This window comes from Schistocerca gregaria, chromosome 1 (genome assembly GCF_023897955.1).
Source record: "Schistocerca gregaria isolate iqSchGreg1 chromosome 1, iqSchGreg1.2, whole genome shotgun sequence".
NCBI lineage: Eukaryota > Metazoa > Arthropoda > Insecta > Orthoptera > Acrididae > Schistocerca > Schistocerca gregaria.
The window spans coordinates 15,427,269-15,441,925 of NC_064920.1; the positions used below are offsets into that span (position 1 = coordinate 15,427,269).

General features: G+C 46.1%; 1 protein-coding gene across 6 annotated transcripts in view; it reads right to left on the reverse strand.

Moving 5' to 3' along the window:
* Positions 1–14,657, reverse strand: part of LOC126327189 (NAD(+) hydrolase sarm1) — a 1,227,458-nt gene that overhangs the window by 311,881 nt on the left and 900,920 nt on the right. Inside the window, exon 1 of one of the 6 annotated variants that reach the window (XM_049995932.1) lies at positions 13,734–13,811. The exons of the other annotated variants lie outside the window; for them this stretch is intronic. The gene's annotated coding sequence lies outside the window, so the exon portion shown is untranslated. Of the gene's footprint in view, positions 1–13,733; positions 13,812–14,657 lie in introns of those variants that run through there. 6 annotated transcript variants of the gene reach the window in all.

Below are 14,657 nucleotides of genomic sequence, written 5' to 3' on the forward strand. Positions count from 1 at the left end.
GCCATTCCCTACAGCAACTGGAAACTAACTCAGTGTCTTCTACAACAGTATCACAAAGCCACTTTACAGATACTAAAGAGCTTTCTGCCAAACTTTGCTTTCGCAGACCAGTGTAATAGAGATGAGTTCAAAGTACTATGTGCTGAGGAAATCTGTGTTAAAAATCGTAGATGTAGCGCATTTTTTTCCTTGCGATTCTTATGGAGGAAGTGAAAATGTTAAGGAATAGGTTACAACACTGAGACACAACGCACTGTCACAAAGTTGTCCTGTAAAAGTTCCGATCACAATTATTTTTGAATTTAGCTATATTTCTGGCTTTCTTGTCCAATTTACATCATAAAATGGCTCCAAAGTCAAGAGGCAGAGTCGACTCACTCCCATATTGCAGTTTATAGAACAGAAACTTTGCAGGAAGCACTTATGAGATTAAATCGTGTAAGTAATCTATTTAAAATGTAGAATGTCCAATTATTTATTTATTTATTTAACCTGGCAAGATTAGGGCCATCAGGTCCTCTCTTACATCTAACCAGGCATTCTACTTATTTTACATTCATATGATTTAGTAGGCATGTTAAACTACATCTAATACAAAAAGTGAGATAAACAATTAGAAAGGTACACCTGGAAAAATACATTATTGAAGAGAAAGATTTTAGATAGGAGTGCTGGCAGCAGGGAGTATGAGGGAGACTCATGGTGCAGGGAGGAGGAGAATAGAGAGACATAATGAAACATAATTAAGGAAATATAAAGGAAAAGAAGACTGCGTTGCTAATAGAGATAGATGAAGAGGAAGGCATCTCAGGAGTAAGATAGGAGACGCTAGCTTTGCTATTTGACAGATGAGAGGATTGGCCTTGCACATTAATTTTGTGGAGAATTTTATGAGGATGATAGTAGGAAATGCTTCAACTTCTTCTTAAAAGCAACAGGAGATTGAATTTTCCTCAAGGTAAGGGGCAGTTTGTTCCAGAGGCGGACAGCGGCAACTGAGAAGGAGTTTGCAAAAGTTTTTGTTTTGTGAGTGGGCACAGTTAGGATACCAGATAAGAGTGACCTCGTGTTTCGATTATGATGGCATGACAGGTTTTTAATCTCTGAAGCTAGGTACTGCGGTGCTTGCGCGACGAGGAGTCGGTGAAGTAGACATAGAGTGTGGTAGTCACGCAGTTTGTCCGGCCGCATTCACCCTAGCTCGGAGTATGAAGCACTAACATGATCATATCGGCGAATGTTGCAGGTGTAACGCACACAGGCATTCATGGTTAGCTCTAGCCGTCTTTGTTTTCACTACTCATGCCTTGTCGAATCACATCACAATAGTGGAGGTTCGGTAGAACGAGTGCTTGCACGAGCTGGCGTTTCAAGTCCTGTGGAAATATGTTCCGAAACTTTTTGAGAACATAGAGACAAGCAGACGTCTTTCGCCACACTGCGACTGTATTCTCCGCCCAGTTGAGATGCTCGTCCAAAGTTACACCCAAGTTCTTCACTGTTTTCTGATATGGTATTGGAGTACCGTCGCGCAGAATAGGAGGTAGCCGTTCGCGGAAATCTGAACTTATTAATTTCTGATGGGCTATTAAGATTACTTGCGTCTTTTTTGCATTTAATTTAAGCCCCAGGTTTTTCGCCCATGTCACTACTGAAGACAGATCATCATTCATCTGAGCGATTGCAGTGTTTACATCTTCATGTCTGACGCTTAGGTAGAGCTGGAGGTCGTCGGCATAGAAATGATGTTTACAGGAGGACAAAACCGACGAAATATCTTTGACATATAAAGAAAACAAAGGTGGTCCTAAGACTGATCCTTGTGGCACTCCCGAAGAAACATGTTTCCAGGAAGATTTTTCATTTGCGAAGACAACACATTGCTGTCTGTCTTTTAAGTAGCTTTCAAACCATCTCATTGCACTATCAGAGAAATTAAGCTGTCGCATTTTTCTGAGTAATATGTCAAATTTTACAGTGTCAAAAGCTTTGCTGAAGTCCAGTAACGTCAATACTGTTGCCTTTCGATTGTCGATGGCATATTTCAGGTCATCAGTTACTTTAATTAGAGCAGTGTTTGTGCTGTGATGTTTACGGAAAGCGGATTGAAATTTGTCATATAGACTGAATTCATGCAAGTGTTCAGTGATTTGGTCATAAACAATATATTCAAGTGCTTTGGAAACAGCAGGCAGTATGCTAATTGGTCGGTAATCACTAGGCACTTGCGGGTTTTCGATCTTAGGGATGGGTCGAATTATGCTTCTTTTCCATGCAGTGGGGTATATTCCGTTCACGAGGGAAAAGTTAAATATGTCAGTTAAGACAGGTACTAAGATATCGGCAACATTCTTAATCATGGGTATACTGATACTGTCGTTGCCTATTGCATCAGAAGAGATTCTCATTATTGCTTTTCTTGCCGTATTTGTTGTTACATGTTTTAGATGGAAAGTATCGTTGTTAGTTATCCTGTTTGGGGATTCTTGTGGACGGAAATTATCAGCCGTGCTGGTATTCAGAGGTGCAGAGAAGAATTCATTTAATTCGTTAGCTGACACACGAAAAGTAGTTTCCGATTTTGCCTTTCCGACCCCCAAGCTACGGAGATTCTTCCATAGAGTCGTGGGTGTCAGATCGCTGCATACAAGGGAGCGAGCGTGCCTGATTTTGGCATTGCGAATGCATTATTTCAATGTGTTCCGTAGCTTTCTATATTCTTCGAAACGCTCGGGTTTCGGATCTGCCTTGAAACGCCTGTGGGCAGCATCCCTATTAGACATCATTTGACGTAATTCAGCTGTCAGCCATGGAGCAGGAGATTTTCTTACACGGACTGTGCGCACAGGTGCATGTTTGTCATAGAGGGCAGTGAGTTTATCACCAAGTTCATTAATTTTGACGTCGATTGTAGGTTCTCTGATTATTTGATGCCATGAGATTTCTGAGCAATCGGCTGTTAGAGCATCAAGGTCGATACGTTTCATGTTCCCACAAGTTATATAACGCGATTTGATCCTTGGGGGCTGCACAGAGTAGGCCAGGAATATTACATCATGTGCTGAGAGGCCAGGGGCCGATGTTTGACCAACATCTCTTACTTTGTCAGTCCGTTTCGTTGCGATTACGTCTATAAGAGTATGACTGTGCGCCGTATGGTGTGTAGGTTGTAATGGAAGAATGTTCATGCTATTGCAACTAAACAGTCTTCTTAGGTTTATTGCGGAGGGAATGTCTCTTAGCAGGTCTATGTTCAAGTCACCCATTACGATGACATGTTCGTATTGACACTGAAGTGAATGTAATTCCGACTGGAAGGAACTCATTGAGCTTATTTTTGGCAGCTTGTACACGACGCCAGTCAAGAATTTCCGACTTTGTATATTTATTTCAATGAACATGAATTCAGCCTCTTTTTCTTCAGCAGGATTTGACGTACATAAGACTTTCGCTTTGAGATCTGTTCGTATATACGCGCCGACCCCGCCACCTCGCTTTTTTTATCTGTCTGCCCTAAGAAATGTGTGCCCTGGGAGATGAATAGATGCAGAGGATATGTGTGGTTTCAACCACGTTTCGGATAAGAGGATTACGTGGTAGTTTAGTTGGTTGAAGAGGAGGCTAAGTTCTTCGTAATGCGCAGGTAAAGACTGTTGCATGAATGTTGCAGTGAGCTGCTAAAAGCTCTGACGCGTTCCGATGAGCAGCCTGGAGTAGGGTGGCAGACTGGTTCTTATGTCGCAACATTCGATCTGAGATGTATAGTGAAGGCATATCTAGACGGTGGGTGAAGAAAACGCATTTATGACTGCCATAGTATCTGACTCAGAGATTTGCTCAAAACATATCGACTGCTAGGGCAGAAAGTGTAGTAAAAAGATATTTCAATCCTCTAAGTACTGCACTTGTAGGCGTTCCAAGTTCCTGGAACTTCGAAAAGGCTAATCTTGTCAATGACCGTGCATAGATTAAAAACATTAGAAAAAGGGGCAAACAGCATCTGAGAAAGTAAGGAATGCTACCAAGGCCTGTACTTCCACTATGTTCTACAGGAATGCTGATGGGTAGCTTGCCCTTGTTTAGATTAATTACAAACCTAAGAACGTAGCATAAAGGTGTGTGGATGTACTGAATGCACACATATTGATTAGTGGGCTGGACCTGGAGGGGAGAATTTGGCCATTAACCAGAACGACACACAGATCAGCAATTCACCATCACCTTGACGTAAGCATCTCACGTGTGGTTAGTAGTGGACTGTGACCATTGTGGCACACGGCCAGGTGCCGCGAAACAGAGGCAGCAGCCACAGCTGGCGTCTGTGGCAGGTACCTCACGGCAGAAAGCAATTCCGACAGTCACTGCCCAGCTGACTGTCAGGTAGGTCCAGTGTAGGTAGCTCCCTACCATCCCCCTTTCTTTCAGGTTGTTTTAAATAAGGTGCTTGTCTATCCTATTCTCATTCTACTTTGGTAGAGGTAATTTTTACAGTATAAATTTAATATTGTATTTTTACCCACCGTTTATTTGCTAGCATACCACACTGATAATGTAGGGACAACGTGTTATTTGTTTAATGTGGGATAGGTATTTGTTACTACCATTTTGCTAGTAATTTATACTATTTAGCTACACACCGTAGTATCAATGTGTCTTATCTGTTAAATTATGGTAATATTGCCCGCGGCTCGTGGTCTTACGGTAGCGTTCTCGCTTCGCGCGCAGGGGGTCCCAGGTTCGCTACGCCAACAAAAGTCACGTTCTGGACACCGTGGCGAACCCCAGCCACAGAACAGCCAAGAGAACATACTGGGCCCTCAGGGGGAAGCCGGTAAAAGACAAAATTGAACACAAACTCCCGCAATACAATTGGAAACAAATATGGGGAAACGTGCCTAAACATGCGAAGGAGACATGGTTCAAAACAGTTAACAGAACGCTACCAACCAACCAAAGACTGGCGGAGATAAGACTCGTCGCAAGTGACAAGTGCGACGTGTGTGGCACGACCGACACCGTCGAGCACCGGTCTACCTGCGGGAATGCCACCAACATACGGAAAGCGTGCCAGCAGATGGTGGCCCACATCAACAGAGCGGCGCCGGGAAGCAAACACCGCCCCAGGCTGCAACCCACTTCCACGGCCCAAGCGACTGGCGACTCTCTGGGTCCTCGCCACGACGGCACGCGCCATGGTAGCGACCAGCTGGCCTTCCTGGTGGACCTCTGGGAGGAGAACAAGGCGGCCCAGCGCCGCAGGCGAGAACTTCACAAACTTCCCGCAGATCCGACTGCAGACGGCGACCGCCAGAGTCCTCCCCAGCCTGTGACCCTGAGCACCGCCAACAGCCACCTGACCACACTCACCACAAGAAGAACGTCTGCAGTGACAGTGGACGAGTGCAACACGAAAGATAAAGTGCTTTCTCCTCTCGCCTCAAATAGTCCACTATAGTAGTATAAGTATTGCTTCTTAGTGAAATCAGCGATACAAAGTGCTTCTCACCAAACGTCTGCCACGCTCGCAGCCAAAACAGTGTCAAAAGTATGCCCAATAGTACTACCAGTTTTTTAAAATTTTGTTTTCATTATTTGTACTATATTGTCTAGGAGACAAGCATTACGTAGTGGAAAGTGCCAACTACTCATAATTTTCTAAATGATTTCCTTTACTATGTGCCCTATAAAATTATATTGTTTACTCACACTCTCCTTCCTGCTTTTCTTATATAATATGACAAAATTTTCTCTCTTCTTCGATTTATGTATAATCTGTCGTATGTGTAAAAAAGTTTCTTTCACTTCTGCTCCATCTATCATAGTGATGTTTCCCTCATACTGTCCCACCTAACAGTGTAAACTAGAGGAAGAGATCAAACCAGAATACACAATGTGCCTGTGGCATCACAAGTGCATCACATACAGAAACATGAACTCAAAGTCAATGCATCGATGCTAAATATAAACTGTTATGCATGCCCTACAATGTCTATCCCAAAAAAAAAAAGATGACAAATGGCCATGTAAAGGGGTTTAAGGAACAACAATAAGAGAAAAACGAAAAAGAAAAAAATATGAAAACGAAAACCTATAACATTACAGTAATATTAACCAACACTAGGAATATAATAGGTTAATAGAATAAAATGTCTTTTTTTAAATGTATCGTTGTTAACATATTTAAATAAATATATATGGCTACAAAAGATTCCCGGCGGGGTCAGGGATTTTCTCTGCCTCCAGATGACTGGGTGTTGTGTGTCTTTCATCATCATTTTATCCTCATTCACTCGCCGTCGCCGTAATGGCGTTAAAGAACGTGGAACGGCAGCCGAACCGCCCTAAGAGTGGTCTCCCGGCCACCAATGCCGTACGCTCACTTTTATCATGGTAGTATTTACTGATAAAAATGATTGGAGGCTATTATGCTCTCACACACAATTCCCCTAGAGGACTAAAACTTTTAGACAACTTAGAGAATATTTCATAACATTGTACATCTTCGAATGGAAATGTGGTATTTGGGTGAAAATTGGCTGAAACTGTTAACAGCAATGGGAAGTTATGTGCTTATGTCATAGTTTAACATACTATGGTGTAACACACTATAACTGTAGACGCTGAGCCAAGGTGCTATTCATGTACAAAGATCGTGCTGCACAAGCCGTGATGGTCACTGACACATACGGCGTGCCTCAGTTGAAACCACATTGTGAGCTGCAGCTTGTTCTAGATTGATGCGTTGAGAAATAGTTTATTTGCTGCACACACTCTTACATAAAAGCTCTGGGACGTGAAATGATTATAGAATAATATCCATACTTTGCTGTTAATTGTGTTAATAAAGATATGAAACTTGATAACTGCCATTTCGAAGCTTTAATTACACTAATACTGGCTACCATTCTTAAGGAGCATAGCAAATCTTTGCAATGTACATGTTTTTTCTTACAAAAATGTGTGGTCAATCTTGTTCAGTCAGTCAGTGGGATAATGCTTACGAGGCTATTCTATTTCATCCATGTATAAGCTTGTGTTTATGAGTCAAATATCTTACTCATTGAGCTACATTAACCATACATCTTTCCAAAATCATAACCACATTAAATGAGAAGATGGAATCGTAATCAGGCTAAGTGCCCATGTGCAATCAATTTTTATTTATCTAGAGGAGTTTAATTTATTCAAACTGAAGTAATCAGCTAATTTATAATTATTTAAATAATGCAGACAACATAAGTGAGAAAATGCCTCATTGTGCGTGTAAAATGTGCAATGTACTGCACATAATGCAACTTTATTTTTGTTCGAATTTCTTGCAGAGGTCTTGTATATTATGATAAGCACATAACATGTGCTTATTTTAATGAGTTATACAGGCACTTTAAAAGCACAAATATTTAGTCTAAATCTCCAGAGACCCTGTACCTTACGTATGTCATATTATATGCCCTATTATATTATGTATTATATGCCATATTATAGTATATTTCATATAATCCCATATGATACATATGATGCCATAAATAAATAGTTTTTTTTCAAGATATGGACTTTGTCATCATCTCTGGAGACATCATACCTCTCTATTACCGTCTAAGGTTTTCTCATAAGTGTGTATAAATATAACATGTCGTTCTACAGCTAAAGTGACCTGCCGCAATATGATTTTTGTTTGTCTTTTGGCTATGTTGAGTGCGTCGCATATTTTTAATAGATGATGGTGTTATTCAAGACATAGGGAAGGCGTTCTGTACAGCTTTTAGAGGCCCTAGACATCATAGTTCTAACTGCAGACTTTGTCAAAATAAATTGTTGTATGCAAACTCCAGTAAAACTGTGTTGTTTGTATTATTACAGACAATAGCAAAAACTGTCAATCAGTATCACCAATTAGATTTTTCTAGGGTATGACATTATGTTTTATCTTTATGCCTCCTACAATGGTACTTGAGAACATTTTCAATGAGGACATATTTAATCTTCAGGTGTATTGTGTCTTACATCAAGGGTAGACTTAATTAATTACAACCGGACTGTCAATCTGCCTGCTTAGCATAGTATTTTAGCTAAAACATATTTTTATGCTGTTACAAGGCCGGTCAGATTAGTTTTAGGAGTTAAGTGCCTTAGGCCTACCTCCTTAAATGGCAACTGTTATTAGTCACGGAAATAGCATTGGAGTACAAAGCGTAGAGTTTTAGGCACTCATTTGATGACTGTGTGTATATGTGGAAATAAACATAATGATACTTGATTTACACATCACACTTTGTTGTGTTGCAGGTTTATTCCTGCAAACATTTCAGAATACTGTGGCACTTGACAAGCATCAATGACGTGGAAAATGGTCAGATGTTAATAAGTATGGAAATGGCACTGGCGTACTTACTTTCGGGTTTTAGGAGCTAATTTGATGACTATGTGTAAACATGGAAATTAAAATTATGATAATCGACATAAACATCACACTTTGTGTTACAGCGTAAAGTCAGCGCCGGTGCGCCAGTCGGGAACGACAGAGAAGAGACGGCTGTGAGAAGAGGTCAGCCAATCGCACGATGACCGATCTCTCTCCAGGACGACAACGCGACAGCAGCGGCCCCAAGGTGAAGAGGACGTAAGCGCCACGACCGACTGAAGGCAGCCCACTCCGATAGCAGCTTCAACGTTAGCCGACACATCGTAGCCTCTTCATTAGTAATCTGGGGGGGAGGGTGGGGACTCGATTCCTATTGGCCAATATCAATTTGTCCGAGACCATTATGACTTCAAGTTTATCGACCGAGTCCACGCTGACGTCGACGTGCGATCGATCGAAAGCAACTTGCGGAAGGGCAGGAAGTGAGCGACCTATTGCCTTAGTTGTAATGTGACACCAGTGACCTTGAAGATAATAAGAACATACACCTCGGCTGTAACGTAACACCTGTAGTGATGACCTTGTGATTCGATCGAGAACATACATCGATACACTGCTGTGGACATTGTGTAAACTGACACTAAGATGACTGTCGTCGTCTCAAACCATTACAGTACACAAGTAAATATTTCGTGGGTAGCAAGTGCAATTGTCCCTGTGAAGTTTGCACAATCAACCGATTTCCGTAAGCCCCTCTCTTAATTGTTTGTGCACTGGTAATCATAAAGTTTATATCCAGTTTGTACAAGGATTCCCGTGTTTCTAAATTCTTTTGCATACCCAGCCACAATAATAAATTGTGTGTCGTTATTCCCACCCGTATTTTAGCTGTAGAATGGACCCACAGTCGCAATACTGCTGTCGGAGACGACAAGTAGGATCGAACGGAAGCAATCTATGTCGATAAAGGTGTGTGGTTACCACTTTGAACATACTGTCGAATAACATTAATCTGCCGACTGCAGTTTATTCTATATTTCAAGCCGGCCGGTGTGGCCGTGCGGCTCTAGGCGCTTCAGTCTGGAACCGCGCCGCTGCTACAGTCGCAGGTTCGAATCCTGCCTCGGGCATGGATGTGTGTGATGCCCTTAGGTTAGTTAGGTTTAAGTAGTTCTAAGTCTAGGGGACTGATGACCACAGATGTTAAGTCCCATGGTGCTCAGAGTCATGTGAACCATTTACTAATTCAAAAATAAAACGCCATGGGTTTAGAGAGATGTGATGTTATTTCAGAGATGATAATATCGAGTCAACTTTACACGGAACTTAGTAGTATGAACTCACTCACAACATGACGTTGCTCCCTCTCTCGCCTGGATGTGTGCACTGATTCGGTCGCAGAGTGTCACGAAGGGTTTGTGTGTCTCCTGAGAAAAGCTGACTCAACAAATATTGTAAGTGCCTTCCTGGATGCAGCACTGGGATGAAGATAGCTGTATCACGGACCGATCTGAGGTCCTTGCTGGCCACAGGAATGCCTCAACATCACAAACACATCTGCCGGGTATACGTGCCACGTGTAGACGAGAATAGTCAGTCCTGCTGGAAAATTCCGTCGCACCGAGAGGAACATATGAGGATGCAGGATGACTGAGATCAACTGTTTTGTCGTCAAAGCTGCATCAGTCATCGCGAGCCGTAGCCTGACGTCATAACCGGCGGCTCCTGACACTGCGACGCCAGGAACAACAGCACTGTGCCTGTATAGAACGTCGCGACTTGTCAGAGGGCTGCTAAATTTGCCATCGATGGCCGATCCGGGTAGTGCAGAAGCTGGTTTCATTACTGAACACAATGGAACGCGAGGAACGAGCAATGCTTCAGCGGCGACTGAAGAGCGCTGCTCAAGTGTGCCAGCAGTCGGCTTGGGCCAGGTCAGTACTGCCACTGCTGTGGTACTTCGTGTGGTTCAACCACTGTTAAGAGATATCGATAAAACAAATGTTGCACTGGACTAATTCGGGACCACTCTTATTACACTGGACTAGTTTGGAACCGCTCGACCGCTATATCGAACGTGGATATATAATAACACTTTTAAAATAGTTTTGCTTGTAACGAGAAAGAAATGGACGTTTCTCATCGACACTGGGATTCGTAGGGAAGACGTAACGAGCAGATTTTTTTATTTTGTTTTTGCGCCCAGTCCAGGTGGACACTGAAACAGCGAAATCGTGAATATTTGCCGAAACAGCAGACAAAACACTCGTGACGACTTTTACCAGGGTCCCGCGGTATATCCTATCAGGCCTTGTGGTAACGTATTATCCTGGAACCTCTCGCAGGGAACTGAAACTCTTCTTCTACATATCCGTGTCCAAAGGCGTATCGCCCGTTACCGCGCGGCCACGTCCGCTGCCAGCAGGGGTCGCGGGCGCGGGCGCGGGCCCACACGCGCCTTGCGCGCCACGCGCCCGCGCGGTTCGAGTGATCGGGGCTCCTTCACAGCTGACTACTCGATCGTCGTCACTGCAGGCTGACGTGCCAGCTTGGCGGCGGTTCCTTCGTATCGGAAGTTGTGTCGTCACGTGGGCAGCAGACAGGTGCGGCTGCACGACTGCTTTTAGGCGCACTGTATACTGCAGGGCGCTGCTGCCGTGGAGGCGTGTGCGTGCGGTGCCGGCACGCGCAGCTAGCTGCGAGCTCGTTCCGCGGCCCACTGGCGCCGGCGCCTGCCTGCACTTTCATATACTGCTGGTTGTCAGTTTACAACTTTAAGCCACTCTCTCTCCGAAATATATGACGAAATTGTGACCGTAAAATTCGCAGCATTTTTCCCTTAAGGTCACTTTGTTTGACATTAATTTCACTAACAGTTGGACTGTACGTTATCGATACTGCCCCAGTACGAAACAGCGGCCTCGTCACGCCCCGGCCGATTGCGCGCCTCGGCGATATAGATTGTTGTACCGTAGGCGAGGTGATGGATCCTATGTCAGTCTTTGGCTGTCCCGCTCCTTGGGCCATTCCACTCGGTCTGTTGCCCCATCCTGCATCCTGGGTGAACGTGTTGACGTGTGCGGTGCTCGGAAGCCGGACCCCTCGCCGAACCGTTGACTTCAGGCCTGCGCAGTAGGTGGAAGGGCCTCGTCCCGGTGACGCTGGGGCGTCAAGCCTCCGCCGGCGCCCGTGCAGGCCAGCAGCCCCCAGAGCCCAGCCAGCCGGGCCTCCAGGCCAGGTGCGCGAGCGTCGCCGGAGTGCGTACGCCCCTGAGCTGCGGTGGCCGGCCTGCACCAGCCCAGCTGCCTTACGGCATGCGGCTACTGGACGCCGCTTCTGCCACGGTTTCTCGACTCTTCCCCACTACCATAATCTCTGCAAACGCCAATGGCGTGGCGGTTCGAACATAAGCGGGGCGAGAGTCACACAAAGATCGCAACACTTGGAGTCTGCAGAAGAACCGACGATGCGATGAGATCTACACAGGGCTCTCTCCTTTAAATACCGCGGTAAGACGTGAGGCCGAATAGCGCCAACAGTCTCTGATTAATCTGCTACAGGCGCCTGCAGACTCTGCAGAGGGCTCGTCGTAATTCTCGGAGCGCGCGCGGAGGTGTCCCAAGGGCCGAGGCGCGCTCTGCTCGCGTCACCGCTGCCCCGTGTCTCTCAAAAGGTGATACACGCTTGCCGAGGGGACTGACAGAAATCACCGTACAGGATCGACACTTGGTTCACTTACGCAACAATAACAAAACTATTTATTTATGAACACTCTCGTGGGCAAAATTAACCTGACAGTTGACGTATGGACTCGCTTGTCGTTCAGTTCACGTTTTTAAAAGCTTAAAGTATTATTCGTTTCGGAGGTATAAATGTAAAATCTTCGTTTTTGCGCCATTGTTCGAGAGACAAATTAGAATGGTTCCATTTCCTGATTTCCAGCTGGCGAATACCTCAACTGTGGTTCAAATGGCTCTGGGCACCATGGGACTTAACTTGTGAGGTCATCAGTCCCCTAGAATTTAGAACTACTTAAACCTAACTAACCTAAGGACATCACACACATCCGTGCCCGAGGCAAGATTCCAAGCTGCGACCGTAGCGGTCGCGCGGTTCCATACTGTAGCTCCTAGAACCGCTCGGTCACTTCGGCCGGCCCTCAACTGTGAGGTCCGTGTCAAGGAACAGGCAATGTTACGATTGAATCTCCGAGGCTCTTGAGGAGAGAGATGGGGAGAGGAGAGTGAAACTAACAACTGAAAAGTTGTACGATACAATGTAGCCTGCGTTAAAATATTGAAAGACGAGTAATGAAGTAATTAACACTCTGCAATATTATAATTTTAGTAGCCGGAAACTATAATATATTTCTACAGGTGTCCACTGTTGTGTAATTCTTAACCATCGTATGCGCATTGTGAATCCAGTTGTTGCCACTGAAGTAGAGATGAGGAGCTCGTGATCTCTAATCACAATGTTGTGCACTGAGGTCATTCAGCCTGCCGGTGGTCAGGGGCTGAAGGTAGGCGGTGGAAGAGCAAGTACCACGAGCGCATTTCCAAATTAAATGGAGCTGGAAAGAACCTACTTCACTGGAAAACCGGCAAGCCCTTCGTTAGCCGAGCAAGTGCCGGCCACAAAGCTGCAGCACTTATAGTATCCGCCTGCGCGGTTCGGGCAAAATCATCCCGTCAGCTGTAGAAAAAGTGGAAGCACTGGGAAAACCCGAGTCGTACAGCTGTGTCCGGGACCTCGGGGATTCCGCGTTGCTGTTTCCGGAAACCGACGTGCAGCTGAGCAGGCGAGCCCCTCTACACGTAGCGGCTGTTCGGCCCGGCCCGACCCGGCTCGGCTCGGCGTGTTTTTGCTCGCTGACGGGACGCTGGCGCTGCGCTGCGACATGGCGGCCGCCGGCTGCCGCCCACGCGGCGAGCGGCCAAGGCCGGCGCGCTGGCCGGCGAGCCCCCGTGACCCCGGCTGCCGGCTGCCGGCTGCCGGCACAGCTCACAGCTGCGGCACGTACGACCCTCACTTAACTCGCCGACGGCAGCTTCCTGTCCTACACGCAATTAGCCGGGACTCTCTTCTCGTCTGTTTTACGACGAATCTGAACACAGAGATTCTTTCGTCGTAGCCACGTCTCGCGCGGTGCACTTACGAGCCGTCGGCTGCCACAAAACGTGCGAGCAGAGAGCTGTTTCGCGGGTGACGAGTGCGTCGGAACTGCCAGAGAAATAACGGGTCGAGGAACGAACTTGAGTTTGTGCCCGGTTCGACTGATCCTCGGCGAGAGGGACGCTACGGGCGATAGGTGAGCGAGCTCTGCTGTGATACGTGCGGAACGAGGACGATTCGCGGCTGGCCGGCTTACCTGAGCGTCTGCGGAGAGCGCGCCGCCATGGCAGGCGCGGCGGCGACGGCGTCGGCGTCGGCGGTCGCGAGGACGGCCGGCAGGACAGCCAACAGCGGCTGCGCTCGGCGCGACCTCGCGCCGCCTCGGGTGGGCTAGCCGCCCGCAGCGCGCCGGGCGGCAGTCGCCGCAACTACCGCTGCGGCCTCGCAACCACACACTCGCCTGTCTTACAGGAGCGGCATTCTGGTCAAATCGACTACTCGAAGAGCATGCGTGCTTCCTCCCTGCGTGTAAACCGACAACTGAATACGATGCGAGTGTGTGTGTGTGTGTGCCGGGTGTGGGGGGGGGGGGGGGGGGGAGGGGTTCAATGATGTACAGACTGCGCCGAATGCGGAATTATAAATTTCAGAGCCTGCAGCACGCCACGCAGACAAGGGAACGTAACGGCGTCTGCTAACATAAGATGTTACAACCTATTCCAGTCGAGCTCACCCGTAATACAGGAATGGACTTCGTGTCTTCTTAATGTTTATTATTTTTCGTGGCACATTGAGAAGCTTCTCGAGTGCTGCTACTTTTTACCTCCTAGTTTTCTCCTACAGAAGAGACGAAATACGACAAAACAAAAAAGTATATGCGTTTTACAGAGGAGAAACCTACACTATTCATGAGTCAGAATCTAAATAGATAAACCCGTTTAAGGAAAATTATTTCAACAGTGAAAAAGTCGAAATTTTTGGACGAGAAAAATAATTTTCGTTGCTACTTGGTAACGAACAAGATACGAAGTGTAAAGTAAAGCTTCCAAAACTACACACCATGTTCGACAGCAGCAACAGGTGAGGAAGCGACACTGCCTAAAATTACGTTAGCGGCCAGGGAGGTAACCAGAACACTAACGGCCGCGCGCGCGCATCGCCTCCCGATTTGTCTTCGTGT